Genomic DNA, 18,454 nt, shown 5'->3' with positions numbered 1-18,454 from the left:
GCTCAGGCGGGAGCGGGCGAACATTCGGGCAAACGAACGAACGAGCAAACAGTCTAACAAGAGCGGGCCAAAAGGCAGCAATCGATAACAAAGGCGGCCTAGAGCAGCCCGGGAGCAACGCCGCCGCCGTCGCCATCGAAGTGAGCCGAGAGCGCCGTCGCCGCCACAGCCGAAGGCAAACCGAGCTGACCACAGAAACGGCCCGAGACGGCCCGAAAACGCCTCCGCTGAGACCGCCAACAGCCAGGGACCATCCGAAGATGCCGGCTCCGCCACCGCCGAAAACGCCGCCGCCCGCCGAAAACGCCAAACGCCGCCAGAAACGGCCTGGAAAACACCCAAAGCAGCGAGAAGACACCGCAAACATCCAATCCGGGAAAGCAGCAGCCCAGCAGCCCAGCATTATCCAGCTGCCTAATTCGTTGCCATCACTATCACCCCAACACAGAGGGTATGAACACCCCTGGGGGGCTCCTGGGACGCCTGATTTCTGGGACTTGCAGAGCTCAGCCTAACAGGTCTGCCTGCACGTCCGCCATCTTGAAAGTATATGATCTCTTGTCAATTGTCATGGATAAGGTCGACTGCCTGAAAGAGTCTTTTGCAGAGTTTGTTAGGAGCCACCCAAATACTGTGGAAGGACTTGGGAGGATAACCATGGACAGACATGGGATGGCTAACTCAGAAGGTGAAAGTAGAGAAGAACCTTGTTCTCCTCCCAAAAATTTCAACACCTACAGAGAAAACACTCAATCAGGCAAAGGTCTAAGAGATGACCAATATAACTACAGTCTGCAAACCAACCAGGTTACTTTGCAAATTTATGACAAGAGAGTAAATAGAGGGCGTTGGAGCAATAGGAAAGCTATTAGGCTGTCCTTGAGCCAGCTGCTCTGCTGTGAATTCACTCTGATAGATCTACTACATGCAGAGTGGCTGCCAGAAAGAACACAATGTATGAGAATTCTCCTATCATTCAAGCAGCCCACAATTCCCTCCATGCTCTTCAGAATGAAGCCCTTTCTGAGCTTATTTCCAATAAGGGTCTTTTGCTCAAAGTGTGCCCACTCCTGAAACAGCATCACCAAGAGGGAACTGTCGCTTTAAATCTAGGCTGCAACAGCCCTCACACTACTAAGCCTGAGGCTGCTGCAACTGAACTGACCCTGAGAAAGCAAAGAAGCAATATACAAACTGTGTTACCCACAGCTGCAGGAACTGCTGAGGATGTGCCAGAGGAAATGTTGATTGACCTATTCAGTGCATTGCCAGAACCTGAGCAAGTTAAGATCATTCAAAGATTGGATGACCTAAAAGAGGCACGACAACAACTCAATCTACAGCAAAGCCTCTATTTAATTTGGTTCCACTAACCATGCAACCTTGTGACAAGATATTTAATCAACAATCTGCCTTTACCTCAACAGTAAAAAAGGTGTTGTCACACAGGCTGAGAGTGGAGTAACTGCACTGACTGACCCAGCCTCTGAGAAACAACTGAAAGACAAAGGGCTTCATCACACAGTGCCCCCTAAGCTGACAAACACTAAGGACATAATACAGCTTACATCCTCATTTGATTTAGAAGTTCCCACAACATCTTTCCACAAGATGAACCCTCAGCCATGCCCCTCCAAAAATGGACATAAATCTACATTTATAGACTTAAGCCAGAGTACCTGTTCTTTGGGGAAAAAAATCATTCTTGGAGCAAGAGCAGAGGCACACTGGCAACCGAGATATAAAGGAGCAACAACAAGTTCTGCAACCCACGAGGAGAAATATCGAACCTCACAACAACTGTGTTTATATGGGAAGCTTAGATGATATTGACCCAGCTCCATTGTCAAGTTGACATCTGGCATTTCCACCATCTAGCCAATCAACCAAGTCAGACCACCTTGCCTCTGAGAACCCCATACAGTTGATGACCTGGAACATAGCTGGCTGGAAAGGGATGGTTGATAGTGGACTAATGAGCTTTCTCTCTAGATTTGACGTAATAGCCTTTCAAGAAACCTGGCTAACCAAAGTGGATGAACCAGTACAATTGCCAGGCTTTCAGGGATGGGCCTCTCCAGCCCTAAAAACAAAGAACAAAGGGAGACCCTCTGGTGGGCTATGCATTCTTATAAAGTAAAAGTTGCAATGGCAGGGAGAGAAATTATATAACGAAGATAAGTATCCGTACTTTCTAGCTGTCAACTTTGAATATGACCAGTTTGAGTTAATATTGGTAAATGTGTACATTCCTCCAAGCACATCCCAGCACTATAATTCTGAATATTGGATGGGCTTGGAAGTTATCTTAGAAGATATATCTATACTGTACCCTCAGTCCATAGTGGTATTATTAGGAGATCTGAATGCTAGACTGGGTCCCTCTCTGTATGAGCTTGCCCAGAAGAAGGGAATCCCAGGGGAGTTCTTTGATAACCATCCTCAGTGGCTCTCGAGAGACTGTAAAAGTAATGCTGCTGGCCTGCTCCTAGTCTCCTTAATTTTTAAGGGTAATCTCCAAAGTTTGGGAGGTAAGGACAAGAATTATACATACCCTTATACATACCACTCAGCCAATTCAAGTAGTGTACTGGATCTCTTTTGTGTGTCTAGAGATAAGGCTGACCTCTTCTCAGACCACTCAGGCTGACCTTAGCGACAATAGCGACCATCAGCCTGTAAGTGTGACATTGCGAGGCCGCTCAGATTTAAGACCATATAATATAGCTGACAGATGGCTCACCAAAAAGGTAGAGGTGACCCAAAATGAAAGGTTAATTTGGGCCAAAGTTGATACTAAGGCAATATTCGAATGCCTTAAAACAGAGAATGCTACTAAGTGGGCTAGAACAATACAGTCATCTACTACTGACTGGATGTCAGCCTTCAATGCATTCTCCAATCTTTGTAACATACTGAAGAAACACCTAACAGCTAAACCTACTACAAAAAGAGCCCAAGTGGATAGACCTTGCTGGTTTGATCCTGATTGCCAGCGACAGAAAAAGAAATTGAAGGCAGCCATGAGGCTTGCCCAGAGGAATCCTACTGCCCATATACAAGCTAAGATGCTGCACACAAGAAGGGAATATTAAAAAAAAAACCTATAACATTAAAGAAAAAACATTTTGCCATTTCAATCTGGTCAGAACTTGAGTTGGCTGCCAGAAGTCATAATTCAGTATTATTTGGCACTCTGTAGCAGGTATCCTGAAGGAACGGAGATTTGCATTTGACATACCAATCTCTGCTGCAGACTGGGAGAATTATTATCAGTGCTTGTTTGCCCCCACCGAACCGGTAAAGAAATTATTTTTAAACAGTGATTTGGTAAATCCTAGAACTCTCCCCCCTTGGCCACCAGTCTCAGAAAAGGAGATACAGTCCATCATTAAAAGCTTAAAGAGCAATAAAGCCCCAGGCGAGGATTTTTTACCAGCAGAATTATTTAAGAAATTTCCCAACTGGTGGGGCCCTGTATTAGCAGGTCTTTTTACACACATACAGTCAGGTCCAGAAATATTGGGACATCGACACAATTCTAACATCTTTGGCTCTATACACCACCACAATGGATTTGGAATGAAACAAACACAATGTGCTTTAACTGCAGACTGTCAGCTTAGTTTGAGGGTATTTACATCCAACTCAGGTGAACGGTGTAGGAATTACAACAGTTGGCATATGTGCCTCCCACTTGGTAAGGGACCAATAGTAATGGGACAGAATAATAATCATAAATCAAACTTTCCCTTTTTAATACTTGGTTGCAAATCCATTGCAGACAATCACAGCCTGAAGTCTGGAACGCATAGACATCACCAGACGCTGGGTTTCATCCCTCTGCCAGGCCTCTACTGCAACTATCTTCAGTTCCTGCTTGTTCTTGGGGCATTTTCCCTTCAGTTTTGTCTTCAGCAAGTGAAATGCATGCTCAATGGGATTCAGGTCAGGTGATTGACTTGGCCATTGCATAACATTCCACTTCTGTCCCTTCATAAACTCTTTGGTTGCTTTTGCAGTATGCTTTGGGTCATTGTCCATCTGCACTGTGAAGCGCCGTCCAATGAGTTCTGCAGCATTTGGCTGAATGTGAGCAGATAATATTGCCCAAAACACGTCAGACTTCATCCTGCTGCTTTTGTCAGCAGTCACATCATCAATAAATACAAGAGAACCAGTTCCATTTGCAGCCATACATGCCCACGCCATAACACTACCACCACCATGCTTCACTGATGAGGTGGTATGCTTAGGATCATGAGCAGTTCCTTTCCTTCTCCATACTCTTCTCTTCCCATCACTCTGGTACAAGTTGATCTTGGTCTCATCTGTCCATAGGATGTTGTTCCAGAACTGTGAAGGCTTTTTTAGATGTCGTTTGGCAAACTCTAATCTGGCCTTCCTGTTTTTGAGGCTCACCAATGGTTTACATCTTGTGGTGAACCCTCTGTATTCACTCTGGTGAAGTCTTCTCTTGATTGTTGACTTTGACACACATACACCTACCTCCTGGAGAGTGTTCTTGATCTGGCCAACTATTGTGAAGGGTGTTTTCTTCACCAGGGCAAGAATTCTTCGGTCATCCACCACAGTTGTTTTCCGTGGTCTCCCGGGTCTTTTGGTGTTGCTGAGCTCACTGGTGCATTCCTTCTTTTTGAGAATGTTCCAAACAGTTGTTTTGGCCACGCCTAATGTTCTTGCTATCTCTCTGATGGGTTTGTTTTTTTTTCCTTCAGCCTAATGATGGCTTGCTTCACTGATAGTGACTGCTCTTTGGATCTCATCTTGAGAGTTGACAGCAACAGATTCCAAATGCAAATAGCACACTTGAAGTGAACTCTGGGCCTTTTATCTGCACATTGTAATTGGGGTAATGACGGAATATCACACACCTGGCCATGGAACAGCTGAGAAGCCAATTGTCCCATTACTATTGGTCCCTTACCAAGTGGGAGGCACATATGCAAACTGTTGTAATTCCTACACCGTTCACCCGAGTTGGATGTAAATACTCTCAAATTAAAGCTGACAGTCTGCAGTTAAAGCACATTGTGTTTGTTTCATTCCAAATCCATTGTGGTGGTGTATAGAGCCAAAGATGTTAGAATTGTGTTGATGTCCCAATATTTCTGGACCTGACTGTAAATAACACCTGCCATATACCAGATGGGTGGAAGATGGCAATAGTTGTCCCCATATATAAAAAAGGGAATAAAAAGGATCCTAGTAATTATAGGCCCATCAGCCTGATTGACATTGTAGCAAAAATATATGCTAGGTACCTTTTGAACAGAATTGAAATCTGGGTAGAGGAAAACAACATCCTCACAGAAGAACAAGCAGGTTTTAGACAGAACAGATCTACTATTGATAACTGCTTTGTTTTGAACCATCTAATTGCCAAATATGCCTATAAGAGGAGACCCCTGTTTGCTGCTTTTATAGACCTTACAGCAGCATTTGATATGGTAAATAGAGATGTACTATGGAGTAAATTGACATCTCTTAAAATAGAACCCAGACTCCTGGCTTTGATTAAAGCCCTTTACACAAGTACCTGTTTGAGGGTGCGGTATGGGGTTAATGGGGCCCTGACTAACAGGATTCATACAAATAAAGGGATAAGGCAAGGGTGTATCCTGGCCCCATTATTATTTAATTTATACATCAATGACTTGCCAGGGTTAATGAAGGATACCATGGTACACATGCCAATGATCCTAAATACTTACTGTAACAGCTTGCTTTATGCTGATGATATGATTTTATTATCATACTCACAAGTAGGATTATGTAGGCTATTAAGAAGATTCAGCTCTTATTGCCAGGATAACTCCCTAATTATTAGCAAATCCAAATCGAAAATAATGGTGTTTGGAAGAAACCATCAGAGACATAAGTGGCAATTCGATGGTGAACCAATTGAGCAGGTTAATACCTTTGTATATTTGGGAGTAACTTTTTCCAAGACTGGATCTTGGGCCTGCCATCATCAACGAAGTACATTTAGAGCAAAAGCCCGATTGAATTTATTGCTCAAACTAAAGAACCATAGTTACCCAGGGTCCCTAGCTCCACTACTCAAAGTTTATAAGGCTAAGGTTACGACAATGCTCTTGTATGGAGCAGAAATTTGGGGTCTTTATTCAACCACAGCTTTAGAGCAAACACAGTCCCAGCATCTGAGATGTATTTTGGGTGTAGATCCAAGAACATCTGCTGCAGCAGTTAGAGCTGAATTGGGAATTCATACAATTCAGACATTATCTAAAATTAGAGCTTATAACTACTGGTGCAAAGTTAATGAAATGGAGACTGATAGACTCCCCAAATTATGCCTACTAGAGCAAATAAAACTGCAATCACAAATCTCCTGGATCACCAAACTAACAAATTTTGTAAGAAGCTGTGGCCTTCCTGTTTCTTGCGTAACAGGAGAACAATCTAAAAAAAGAGTTGCCCAAAGAATTCAGGATATAGAAGCACAAACTGATATAGCTATCCTTAGTAAGGTGGGTAACTTGAAATGGCTGAGTAAATACAAATGTACTTTTCAAGTAGACAGTTATTTGAAGTTACAACTCCCAAAACATCTTAGGGAGATATTTACGAGAGCGAGATTCGAACAACTTGATACAATGGTCAGATATGGGAGATTTCATGCTATACTGTACAATGAGCGTCTCTGCATTTGCGGAGCGGCAGAGGTAGCGGACCTGGCTCACATCCTATTTGACTGTTGTCTGTATAAGAGGGTGAGAGACAGGTATCTTGGTCTATATACCAAACGAATGACCCATTGGGATCCCCATATCAAAATAACTTACCTTCTGTCTGGCCAGAACTTGAAAATAACATTCAACGTAGCACAGTATTTAAACAAAATGATCCTGTTAAAATCTGCATATGTGGGACTGATTGGGGTAGATTGTAAGGGCGACTCTGAAATATAATGTTATCATATTTTACCTATATCTTAAATTTGTATTTTATTACTATTTCAACTTAAATTGTATTTTAATTGCATTTTAAATTGTATTTTATCAAATTCCATTTTGGATTGCTTTTATCAAGTTTTGGTGACAGTTTGTTGCTGGAACTTTGTACTTTGATATGGCCCAAGGGCTAATCAATAAAGTTGTTGTTGTTGAAAAAAAACCCAGTTTCCAGCTATTTTAAATCTAATAACCAAAATTCCTCTTCATGGATTACTGCCTTGTCGTGGTGAAGGAGCTTGCGTAATTCAATGAAGCTATGAGCTATGCCATGCAGGGCCACCTAAGACGGACAGGTCATAGCAGAGAGTTCTGACAAAACATGATCCACTGGAGAAGGAAATGGCAACCCACTCCAGTATCTTTGCCATGAAAACCCTATAGACAGTACCAAAAGGCAAAATGATATGACGCTGGAAGATGAGCCCCTCAGGTCGGAAGGCATCCAAAATGCTACGGGAGAAGAGCAGAGGGCTAGTACTAGTAGCGCCAAAAAGAATGAAGTGATTGGGCCAAAGCCGAAAGAACACTCAGCTGTGGATGTGTCTGGTGGTGAAAGGAAAGTCTGATGCTGTAAAGATTTTTTCTCCATAGGAACCTGGAATGTAAGATCCATGAATCAAGGCAAGCTGGATGTGGTCAAACAAGAGATGACAAGACTGAACATCAACATCTTAGGTATCAGCAAACTAAAATGGACAGGAATGGGTGAATTTAATTCAGATGACCATCAGGTATACTACTGCGGGCAAGAATCCCTCAGAAGAAATGGAGTAGCCTTCATAGTCAATAAAAGAGTAGGAAAAGCAATACTGGGATACAATCCCCAAAATGACAGAATAATCTCAGTTCAAATCCAAGGCAAACCATTCAATATCACAGTAGTCCAAGTCTATGCCCCAACCACCAGTGCTGAAGAGGATGAAATTGACCAGTTCTATGAATCCCTACAGCACCTTATAGAACTAACACCAAAAAATGATGTCCTTATCGTCATCGGGGATTGGAATGCTAAAGTAGGAAGCCAAAAGATAACTGGAATAACAGGCAAGTTTGGCCTTGGAGTACAAAATGAAGCAGGGCACAGGCTGATAGAATTTTGTCAAGAGAATACGATGGTCATAGCAAACACCCAAGAGACAGCTCTACACATGGACATAACCAGACGGTCAACACAGAAATCAGATTGACTATGTGCTCTGCAGCCAAAGAACTATGAAGAACTATGGACGGAGGTTCGCAACATTGTACAAGAGGTAGCAACTAAAACCATCCCAAAGAAAAAGAAATGCAAGAAAGCAAAATGGCTGTCTGAGGAAGCTTTGCAAATAGCTGAGGACAGGAGGGAATCGAAAGGCAAGGGAGAAAAAGAAAGATATGTCCAATTGAATGCAGAATTCCAGAGAATAGCTAGAAGAGATAAGAATGCCTTCTTAAACGAACAGTGCAAAGAAATAGAAGAAAACAATAGAATAGGGAGGACCAGAGATCTCTTCAAGAAAATTGGAGAGATGAAGGGAACGTTTCATGCAAAAATGGGCATGATAAGAGACCAAAATGGCAGGGACCTAACAGAGGCAGAAGAGATTAAGAAGAGGTGGCAAAATTACACAGAAGAACTATACAAGAATGAGCTTAACATCCCTGATAATCACGATGAGGTGGTCACTGACCTCAAGCCAGACGTCCTAGAATGTGAAGTGAAGTGGGCCTTAGAAAAACTAAGCAACAACAAAGCTAGTGGAGGTGACAGTATTCTAGCTGAGCTGTTCAAAATCTTAAAAGACGATGCAGTAAAAGTGCTACACTCAATTTGCCAGCAAATTTAGAAAACACAACAGTGGCCACAGGATTGGAAAAGATCAGTTTACATTCCAATTCCAAAGAAAGACTGTTCAAACTATCGCACCATTGCACTCATTTCACATGCTAGTAAAGTTATGCTTAAAATCCTACAAGCTAGACTCCAGCAGTATGTAGATTGAGAACTACCAGAAGTACAGGCAGGATTTCGAAGAGGCAGAGGAACTAGAGATCAAATTGCCAACATACGCTGGATCATGGAGAAAGCTAGGGAGTTCCAAAAAAACATCTACTTCTGCTTCATTGACTATGCTAAAGCCTTTGATTGTGTGGATCACAACAAATTGTGGCAAGTTCTTAAAGAGATGGGAGTAACACACCATCTTATTTGTCTCTTGAGAAACCTATATGCAGGTCAAGAAGCAACAGTGAGAACTGGACACGGAACCACTGATTGGTTCAAAATTGGGAAAGGAGTCCGGCAAGGCTATATACTGTCATCCTGCCTATTTAATTTATATGCAGAGCACATCATGAGAAAGGCAGGGCTAGATGAATCAAAAGTTGGAATTAAGATTGCCGGAAGAAATATCAACAACCTAAGATATGCAATATATAATGGCAGAAAGTGAAGAAGAACTAAAGAGCATCTTGTTGCGGGTGAAGAAGGAGAGTGCAAAAGTTGGGTTGAAACTTAACATTAAGAAAACCAAGATCATGGCATCCGGCCCTCTCAATTCCTGGTAAATAGATGGGGAAGAAATGGAGGTAGTGACAGATTTTATTTTCCTGGGCTCCAAGATCACTGCAGATGGGGACTGTAGCCAAGAAATTAAAAGACACTTGCTCCTTGGGAGGAAAGCCATGGCAAATCTAGACAGCAGACTAAAAAGGAGAGACATCACCCTGTCAACAAAAGTGTGTATAGTCAAGGCTATGGTCTTTCCAGTTGCAATATATGGTAGTGAAAGTTAGACCATAAGAAAGGCTTAGCGCCAAAGAATTGAGGCCTTTGAACTATGGTGCTGGAGAAGACTCCTGTGAGTCCCTTGGACTTCAAGGCGATCAAAACGGTCAGTCCTAGAGGAGATCAATCCTGACTGCTCTTTAAAAGGCCAGGTCCTGAAGTTGAAACTCAAATACTTTGGCCACCTAATGAGAACGAAGGACTCACTAGAGAAGGGCCTAATGGTGGGAAAGATTGAGGGCAATAGAAGAAGAGGACGACAAAGAATGAGGTGGCTGGATGGAGTCACTGAAGCAGAAGGCATGAGCTTAAATGGACTCCAGAAGATGGTATAGAACAGGAAGGCCTGGAGGAATGTTGTCCATGGGGTCGCAATGGGTCGGACACGACTTCGCAGCTAAGAACAACAAACCAAAATTCCCCTTATCTCAACATCTCCCTTTAACCTTGGTGGAGCAGTGGGCTAATGCCTCCTTAAGTAACACCAGCTGCCTGCAATTAGTGCAGGTTCGCATCCCACCAGGCTCAAGGTTGACTGAGCCTTCCATCCTTCCAAGGTAGGTAAAATGAGGACCCAGATTGTTGGGGGCAATAAGCTGACTTTGTAATAATGCCGCTTGGGGGGGAAAGCCCTAATAAGCAGGCATATACATAGAATGAAGGCTATTGCTAAGCACATTGATTTGTGCTTCTTAGATTGTAAGCCACTCTGAGTCTTCAGAGAAGGGCGGGATATAAATGGGATTAAAAAAAACCCCTCTAATTGACAATATAAAATCTCCTCTAATGAATCAAAACCCCAATTTTTTCAACCTTATTCTAGCTTTCTTCCTTTGCCAACTAGGCTTCCATATCAGTGCTTTTAAATCATCACATAAATCTCCCTTAATTCTTATATATATTAGTTGAATTAAAGGAGACCATTTGATTGCCAGTTTCCTGAAAGGACTAGTCCATTTTTATTCATTTAGTTGTCGCCTTGTTATTCCAGTCCCCCGTGTTTGCTCTGATATTTTTGTGTTCAATTCAATCTGTTCTTCTTCTTTCTCAAATTTCTTCTGATTTGTATAGAAAGTCATTTCCATTTTCAGTTTTGTTACTTCCTTTTCTGGGTGTTCCATCAGCTGTACTTGTTGGTCAATTGAGTCTTCTGTCTTAATATTTAGTTGTTCCACTTTTTCTGTTATCTTCTGTATTGTTGGTTCTTTGGTTGTAATCAAAGTTTAGCTTTGTGCATCTAAACTGGCATCTTAATATTTTATTTTAGATCATCATACGTAACTGAATAATGTGTACAAAATTATTTAAAATAATAGGATACAATAACACAAGAAAGTTATTTTAAGAAAAGAAAACTTGCAAGAGAGAGAATCAGATGTCATAGACTAAAGTTGGACAAATCCATTGCAGGTAGTTCTTGACTTACAACTGTTCTCTTAGTGACTGTTCAAAGTTACAATGACACTGAAAAACTGACTTATGACCATTTTCACACTTACAACCATTGCAGCATCCCCATGGTCACATGATAAAAATTTGGGTGCTTGGCAAATGACTCATATTTATGACAGCTGAAATGCTCAGAATCATGTGATCACTTTTTGCAACCATCTGACAAGCAAAGTAAATAGGGAAGCCAGATTCACTTATCAATGGTGTTACTAACTTAACAACTGCAGTGATTCACTGAACAACTGTGGCAAGAAAGGTCGTAAAATGGGGAAAAATTCACTTAACAGCTGTCTCACTTAGCAACAGAAATTTTGGACTCAGTTGTGGTCGTAAGTTGAGAACTACCTTTAATTTCTTAAAAAATGGACTTCTCCCTTCCCTTGCTTCAATATATTCCTCTTCCCCTGCAATCTAACCTCCTATTTACCATCTGAATAAATCATGAATTTGGTTCTCTCTGTAAATCCTGTGCTCCTTCTTTTTATATTAACTTGAGAGAATGCTTGCATTTTGGCTTTGCTTTATCATTCCTCAGAGGCATCTACAATGAGGAAGAGCCTTGGTGGAGCAGTGGGCTAATGCCTCCTTAAGTAACACCAGCTGCCTGCAATTAGTGCAGGTTCGCATCCCACCAGGCTCAAGGTTGACTCAGCCTTCCATCCTTCCGAGGTAGGTAAAATGAGGACCCAGATATAGAAGGAAGGCTATTGCTAAGCACATTGGTTTGTGCTTAAATTGTAAGCCGCCCTGAGTCTTCGGAGAAGGGCGGGATATAAATGGGATTAAAAAAAAAAGTTGGATACTGATGCTGACAATAAAAATCCCAATTTTGATCCAGCAAAATCATTCTTAAGGAGTTTGTAAATGCATTTGTACAGTTTGTGACTGGAGATTCTCATTATAAATCAAGTAGGTCTTAACAATTACAGCCATGGCTTTTCATTCAGCCAAACACACCACTAGCAACTGATATGGAATAGAGTACCTATGTAACATCCATGCATCATACACTGTTGTCCACGGCACGATACATACAAAATCAAAAGAAGCATTTGCCTAGCCAGATGTAATTAATACTATGATTCCTTCTATCATTTTGTCAAGCCTATTATGAATTAAAAAATTTCAAGTATGTAAAATGTTTGATTTTAAAATTAATCAATAAATGCAATATTAGCCTCTGCACCTGCTATCTTAGTAGATGTTCTTTGCCAGATTTTCTCTCAGGCATAAAATAGAGGCTTTTCATAGCTCCTTCTCTCTTGCTGACACAAATAATAAATGTGGACCTGGATCAAAGAAAAATTACAAAATCTGTATCAAGAACTGGAGCAGTTTTTTTTAAATTAGTTGAAATTTAACTTCACTGGTACTTTGCTCTGGTAATGATATCTTCAGATGATCATCCCCTCACAAATAAAACCTAACCAGTGGGTTTAGGCTTTATAGTGGTAGAGATCAGGAGTAGTAGTGGCAAGTGTAAATCATCTGTGTATGTGTGTGTGTGTGTGTGTGTGTGTGTGTGTGTGTGTGTGTGTGTGTCTTTTGGGAGATGAGGAATAAATTGGTCTTTTCATAATGTTTCTTGCTTGCCTCAGCAACTTTGCCGGTGTGTTCTGTCACAATCGTATTATCAGAGGTCACCAAAGATACTGTTCCTGACAATGTGTATTACAGCTGAGACTTATCAGTGGAACAGCCATGATTTTTATTAAGATTACTCAGAATCTAAAAAATGTCAACCACAGTCAGGTTTATAGCCTTTTAGATTCTTGTCAGCTCATCCTGCTTGCAAGACTCAGTAAACAAAATCAGAAATAGCACATCTGGTTTGGGAAAACTTCCCCCCTTTATCTTTTGGAATTTCTGACCAATTAATGTTTGGAGCTAATGCCCAAAGTTGGTGGATTCACTCATGCTTGCCCACGGCTTTATGTCCTCTCTGTCTTTTCTTCTTTATTTTTTTTCTTATATTTTCTTCTCACCATCTCATAGTTGCTGCCAGAACTACCCAGACCCATGGACCGGCAGCTCAAAAGAGTAGGATGTTTGCCTTTGCCTTTCTCTGGCTCACTCAAGGAGCACAGAATAGTGTGTTCTGTCAATCATGCTAATAGTCTATATTTTTTTCTCCATGATACCAAACATTGTCCTCTTATCCAACATAATCTTATGCTGGAATTAGTGATTTGGCTGCTCCTTTAGCAGATGGAATATCTGCTGAATGCTTCAGTCTATTCTTTGTAACTTGAGGCAATTGTATTGCTGATGATGGTCTCTCCATCATGCACCACATGGCTAGCAAGGCTTCAGCAGGCACATTATTTTAGTATGAAAGTGGCTTGACAAGGCTCTTCCACTTTTAGAGTCTAACATTTTCTGGCTGTTTTCACTCCAGTGGTTTGTTGCAAAGAAGAACAGCTGAAACACAGCAATGGCATTGCTCATGACTTTTCACAGCCAGAGATTGAACAGACATATGCCAACAAGTTGTTCATAGACATCAGTTACTCAAAAAGTTAGTTGACGATGTTGGGATAAGCCTAATTCAGGAAGGTATTAGTGAAGTATCTGCTTTTTAAAAACACTGATGGAAGTATCTGACAATCTTAGTTTTTGTTGGTAAGAATGCTGGTAGTAGACAAAAACCAGGCAGGATAACCTTAATGCTAGCCTATTCAATCCAATGCCTCCTGCACTTTTCAGTTCAGTTTATAGGCAGCATGCCTTATGTTTATTGATTCTATTGTCTATGGCCATAAAAACATGGTCTGTAGTCATAAAGACATACTTGACTCTTTCCATCCTTTGATACCTGAGAAAGTGAACAGTTTGAGAGAAATGCATTATTGGGAAGAAGATAATATATTGAAGGAAGTGTGTTGGTGGCTGATCACTGATTAGATATTGTACCTTACTGAGATAGCAGCAATAATTCAAGTGTACAGTAATGGGCATACTATATTATTGCTTTTATAAGTGGAGTTTCCATAGAATGAATCCCTCCTTCCCCTTCTCTCTTTCTATATCTATCTATCTATCTATCTATCTATCTATCTATCTATCTATCTATCTATCTATCTATCTATCTATCTATCTATAATGTTTTGCCCTCAAATAAGGACAATAAGCTGATTATATTGTTTGCTCTGCCTAGGGTTGCTTTTGATGGTATAAGCAGCTATATAAATTTGATCAATCAATCAATCAATCATTTTGAGACCTAGCATGTAGATGAGCAAACTGTGATCTTTTACCTCCTCTTTCTTTCCTAGTTAAGATTGGGCTCATCTCTGGATATTGTCTTCTAAGGAGATTATGCCATGAGGAAAATACTAAAAATCCCCTTTCCATCATAATTATTAGGGTCACAGATTGTACTGTAGAAGATGCAATGTTTTAATTAGTCTGAATTCAACTTCCATCAGGTAGATTAAACACTTGATGATGGCTTCTAAATGAATTGGAGCATTACACGAGAATGATGACATTAATTAAAATTTGGTCCTCTTAAAATGCTACAGCTTCACATCTAGATGCAGATATAAGTTTAATTTAGTTGAGACTACTGTTGAGATAGAATTAAACTTTTTTTTAAAAAAAGGATGAAATAATTTGAGCTGCCTTCAAAAGATTATTGTGGCTATTCAGGGTTGGGAAAACAACTATCCTATTATTACATATAAGCTATTTTGGTTCTCTAATCTAGAATTAATTTGGATGCAATTTCTATTATTTATAATTTTCTGTGTCATCAACTGCTTAGCTGCTTAACAACACCTCTTTTCTTTAGGAAATAATTATCATGGACAAGCTTCTGCATCTATCATCTCCTGTAATGAGGTTATTAATAATTACATATCATTATATCTGTTGAATCTTAATTTTAGTTTTAATTACTGGATACATCTATGAGTTTCAGATTACAATATGATCTTAGCTATTTACAGCTCTTCTAAACTGGTAGGCCAGAATTATTGCAAATTGCCATAGTAAACAGTAATTGTGCATTTGTTTTGAGTAGTTACCAAATTATAGGAATGTAAAAGCAATATGATATGTTTGAATTTGAAGAAAGGCACTGATTTGAAGTTATCAGACTCCCACCGGCCAAACATTCATAGACCTACCGTAAGTATAAATAGTATCCTATTAGCCTGATGACTGCCTTACTTACAAAAACTTCTTTTTTCTGGTATTATTTTCCTTGAAAATTCTAGTTTTTTTCCCTGTTTTTATATAGGGCCTTTCAGCAATTAGAATTTCCATTTGTGGCCACGAATGATAGTGTACATTCACAGTGTAAATATGCAGACAGAAAATATAAATGAGTGAACATGGTAGCATGTAGACCTTACAATTGTAATACTTGTTAAATATAAATAAATAAATAAATAAATAAATAAATAAATAAATAAATAAATAAATAAAATATTTCTAGAAGTCTCAATTCTTGAAGTTACAAAATCCGTATCCTCTACTCAAAACTGAAGCACTGTAGATTTTGCATAGAATCTGTTGCCTAGAAAATTTTCACCACCGTTTGGCCTCATCCTACTCCATCCCTCCCCACCTTTTAGTTAGGATTGAGTGTTTATTTTTTATTGCATACAGTATAGGTTTTGCATTTTTTTTAATATTGTAAAGTTACCTTGTGGTATGATGGGAGATAGATAGATAGATAGATAGATAGATAGATAGATAGATAGATAGTAGATTGGACCTTCGTATGAATTCTATGTTAATCACTTTTTTATTTGTTTCTACAACATTGTACATATGTACCAACACAAACCCTACCTACCTGCCACAATTTCACCTGAATATTGAAAGAGTAGGTAGCAGGCAATGTTTGACAGTAGAGATGATAGAGGAAGATACCTGCAAGATATGACCTTTGTTTTAGGCTGATGCAGGATAAATAGCTAACCAGATTAAAGAGTAACAATTTTATGCTTTGGTTGAAATAATGATTGTGACCTTTATACCTAAAATTATGCTGTTCTGCTTTCAGTAGGAATACTGCCCTTTTATATGAATATTTTGTACTATTCTCAATATGATTGTAACATTGAAATTACTCATGGAATAAAAATGCAAGTGAAATGAGTGTCAACCAATCAGCCTCAAAATATAGCACTGTCATTTGCATTTGCTAAAGTAGATAGCAAGAATGCCATGGCAAATAGGAATGGCAGGCTATTTCTGCAGAGTGGTTGCATGGGTTAAAGGCATGACTTGAACCACTGCAGCTAAAGTCATATCCAGTCAGGAAGAGCACTTTTTGGATTAAAATAAATGCTTATGCATGTAATACTGTACATCCTGTGTGACATTGTATATCAGGATAGTACAGGGGTGTTAAACTGCCAGCCTGCGGGCTGGTTGCATCATACAGGGGCCATGCCTACCCCAGTTCCAGCAATGCAAAAAAAGTCACGTGGCAAGTTTGACACCAATAGGCTAGTAGAACCAAGCTGATTGCTATGATTGATAAAGCTAAAGTAAATGTATTTTTATGATTAATGATATAGACAAAGAGGGTCAACTTATTTTATGCCTAAATAGCACAGTTTATGTGCCAAAATATTAAAACGTTGCCATTCACATAGTATTAGCTAAGATGATAGCTAACTTCATTTCTAATTACATAATGGAAAGTTACTGCATCACTTTCAGAATTACATTGTGCTGGATCTCAAGGGTAGTAGGAAAAGGAGACTGAGCAGGTGAAAAAAATGGAAAGCTCCCTTTCTTTGCTTTTTGTATTCAGAAAGAAAAAGTATATACAATGAAATGGGCTGCATAGTAGCACTTGATCTTGAGGTATGCAGTTTGTAAAATAGATTTTCATAGCCTAGAATTATTGCCCAATATTCATTGGAAACCAGCAGAGAAGCTGGAACTGTCTGAAGTAGGATTTTCCCCTTCCCTTTCGTTTAGAGTTCTTTTGTTAAGCTATGTTTTACTGCAGAATATCTTTTTAAAAAGTACACAAAGAGGCAGACACATTGACACACACACACACACATACACAAACACATATTTGTGGTTCAGTGACTGAGACAAGATGTCCTTGGATTAAGAGTTATTTATGTGAGATGGGTGGTGTAGAAATTTGATAAGTAAATAAATAAAACAAATGCTGATTTTGCCTTTATTCTACCTTGTAGTCTAACCTATGTTCTCAAATATTATTGAAAGAAAGCCTATAAAGATATCTGCAATATATAATTGGCTTGCAGAGATCCTAGAGGTAGAATAAGAAGCCTTAGTTCTTCAAATTATTTATTGTCTTTACTAATTGGTAGAAGATCTCCAGAGTTTGATAGGGACATGTTTCTCAGCACTATGTATCAAAGTGTTTGAGTCCAAGCAACCTTTTTGTACAGAAGACTTGCTCTTTAGTTAAACTTGTGTCTTGCTGAAGCTGTTCCTATTCCCATTTCACCAGGGGTTCTATTAATGAACTTGACAATTGGGCTGAATATTATTTTGTTTTTAGCTCATAAATGGGCCAACCTATGTCTATACCTGAATCTGCTTCAGTGCAGTACTTGTATCACATGCCTTTCTGTCATTATTAGGTGACCATAGAGTCCCATAATTTTGTAGTAGAGCTGGAGTGAGAAGGGAGCCAGCTGAGGAAAAGGAGAGAGAGCTTAGCTTAATGGAGCCTGCTGTCTAGAGCTAGTGGAGCGAGTAAGAAGGTCAGACGAACAGAGGGAGAGAGGGTAGGTTGGGGGGTTTTATTTCTTCTCTCTTGTTGGAGCCAGCTGGGTGAAGGGAGAGCCAGGAAAGAGTTTGACCGGGTTGAGGGTATGTCTTTTAGTGGGAAGTAGAAGGGTTTTTATAGGATCTGTTGGAGGAGGCAAAAGGGGATAAGGAAGGGAAGGGGGATTACATATAGTGAGGGCAGAGACAGACGAGGAGAATGGATAAAGGAGGACCCCTTTGAGGTCCAGAGAGGGACTGATTACCATCATCTTAGGCAAGTTGCTGTCACCAGAGACTGATTACCATCACTCTAGGCAATTCGTTGTTACCAAAGACTGACTAACATTGTCTTAGGCAAGTTGCTGTCACCAGAGAATGATTACAATTGGCTTAGGCAAGTTGCTGTCACCAGAGAATGATTACCATTGGCTTAGGCAAGTTGCTGTCACCAGAGGTTGGCAAGTCGTTGTTACTAAAGACTGACTAACATTGTCTTAGACAAGTTGCCATCAACAGA

This window comes from Vipera ursinii (genome assembly GCF_947247035.1).
Source record: "Vipera ursinii genome assembly, chromosome: 6".
Classification (NCBI taxonomy): domain Eukaryota; kingdom Metazoa; phylum Chordata; class Lepidosauria; order Squamata; family Viperidae; genus Vipera; species Vipera ursinii.
Note: the sequence above shows the minus strand (reverse complement) of the source record.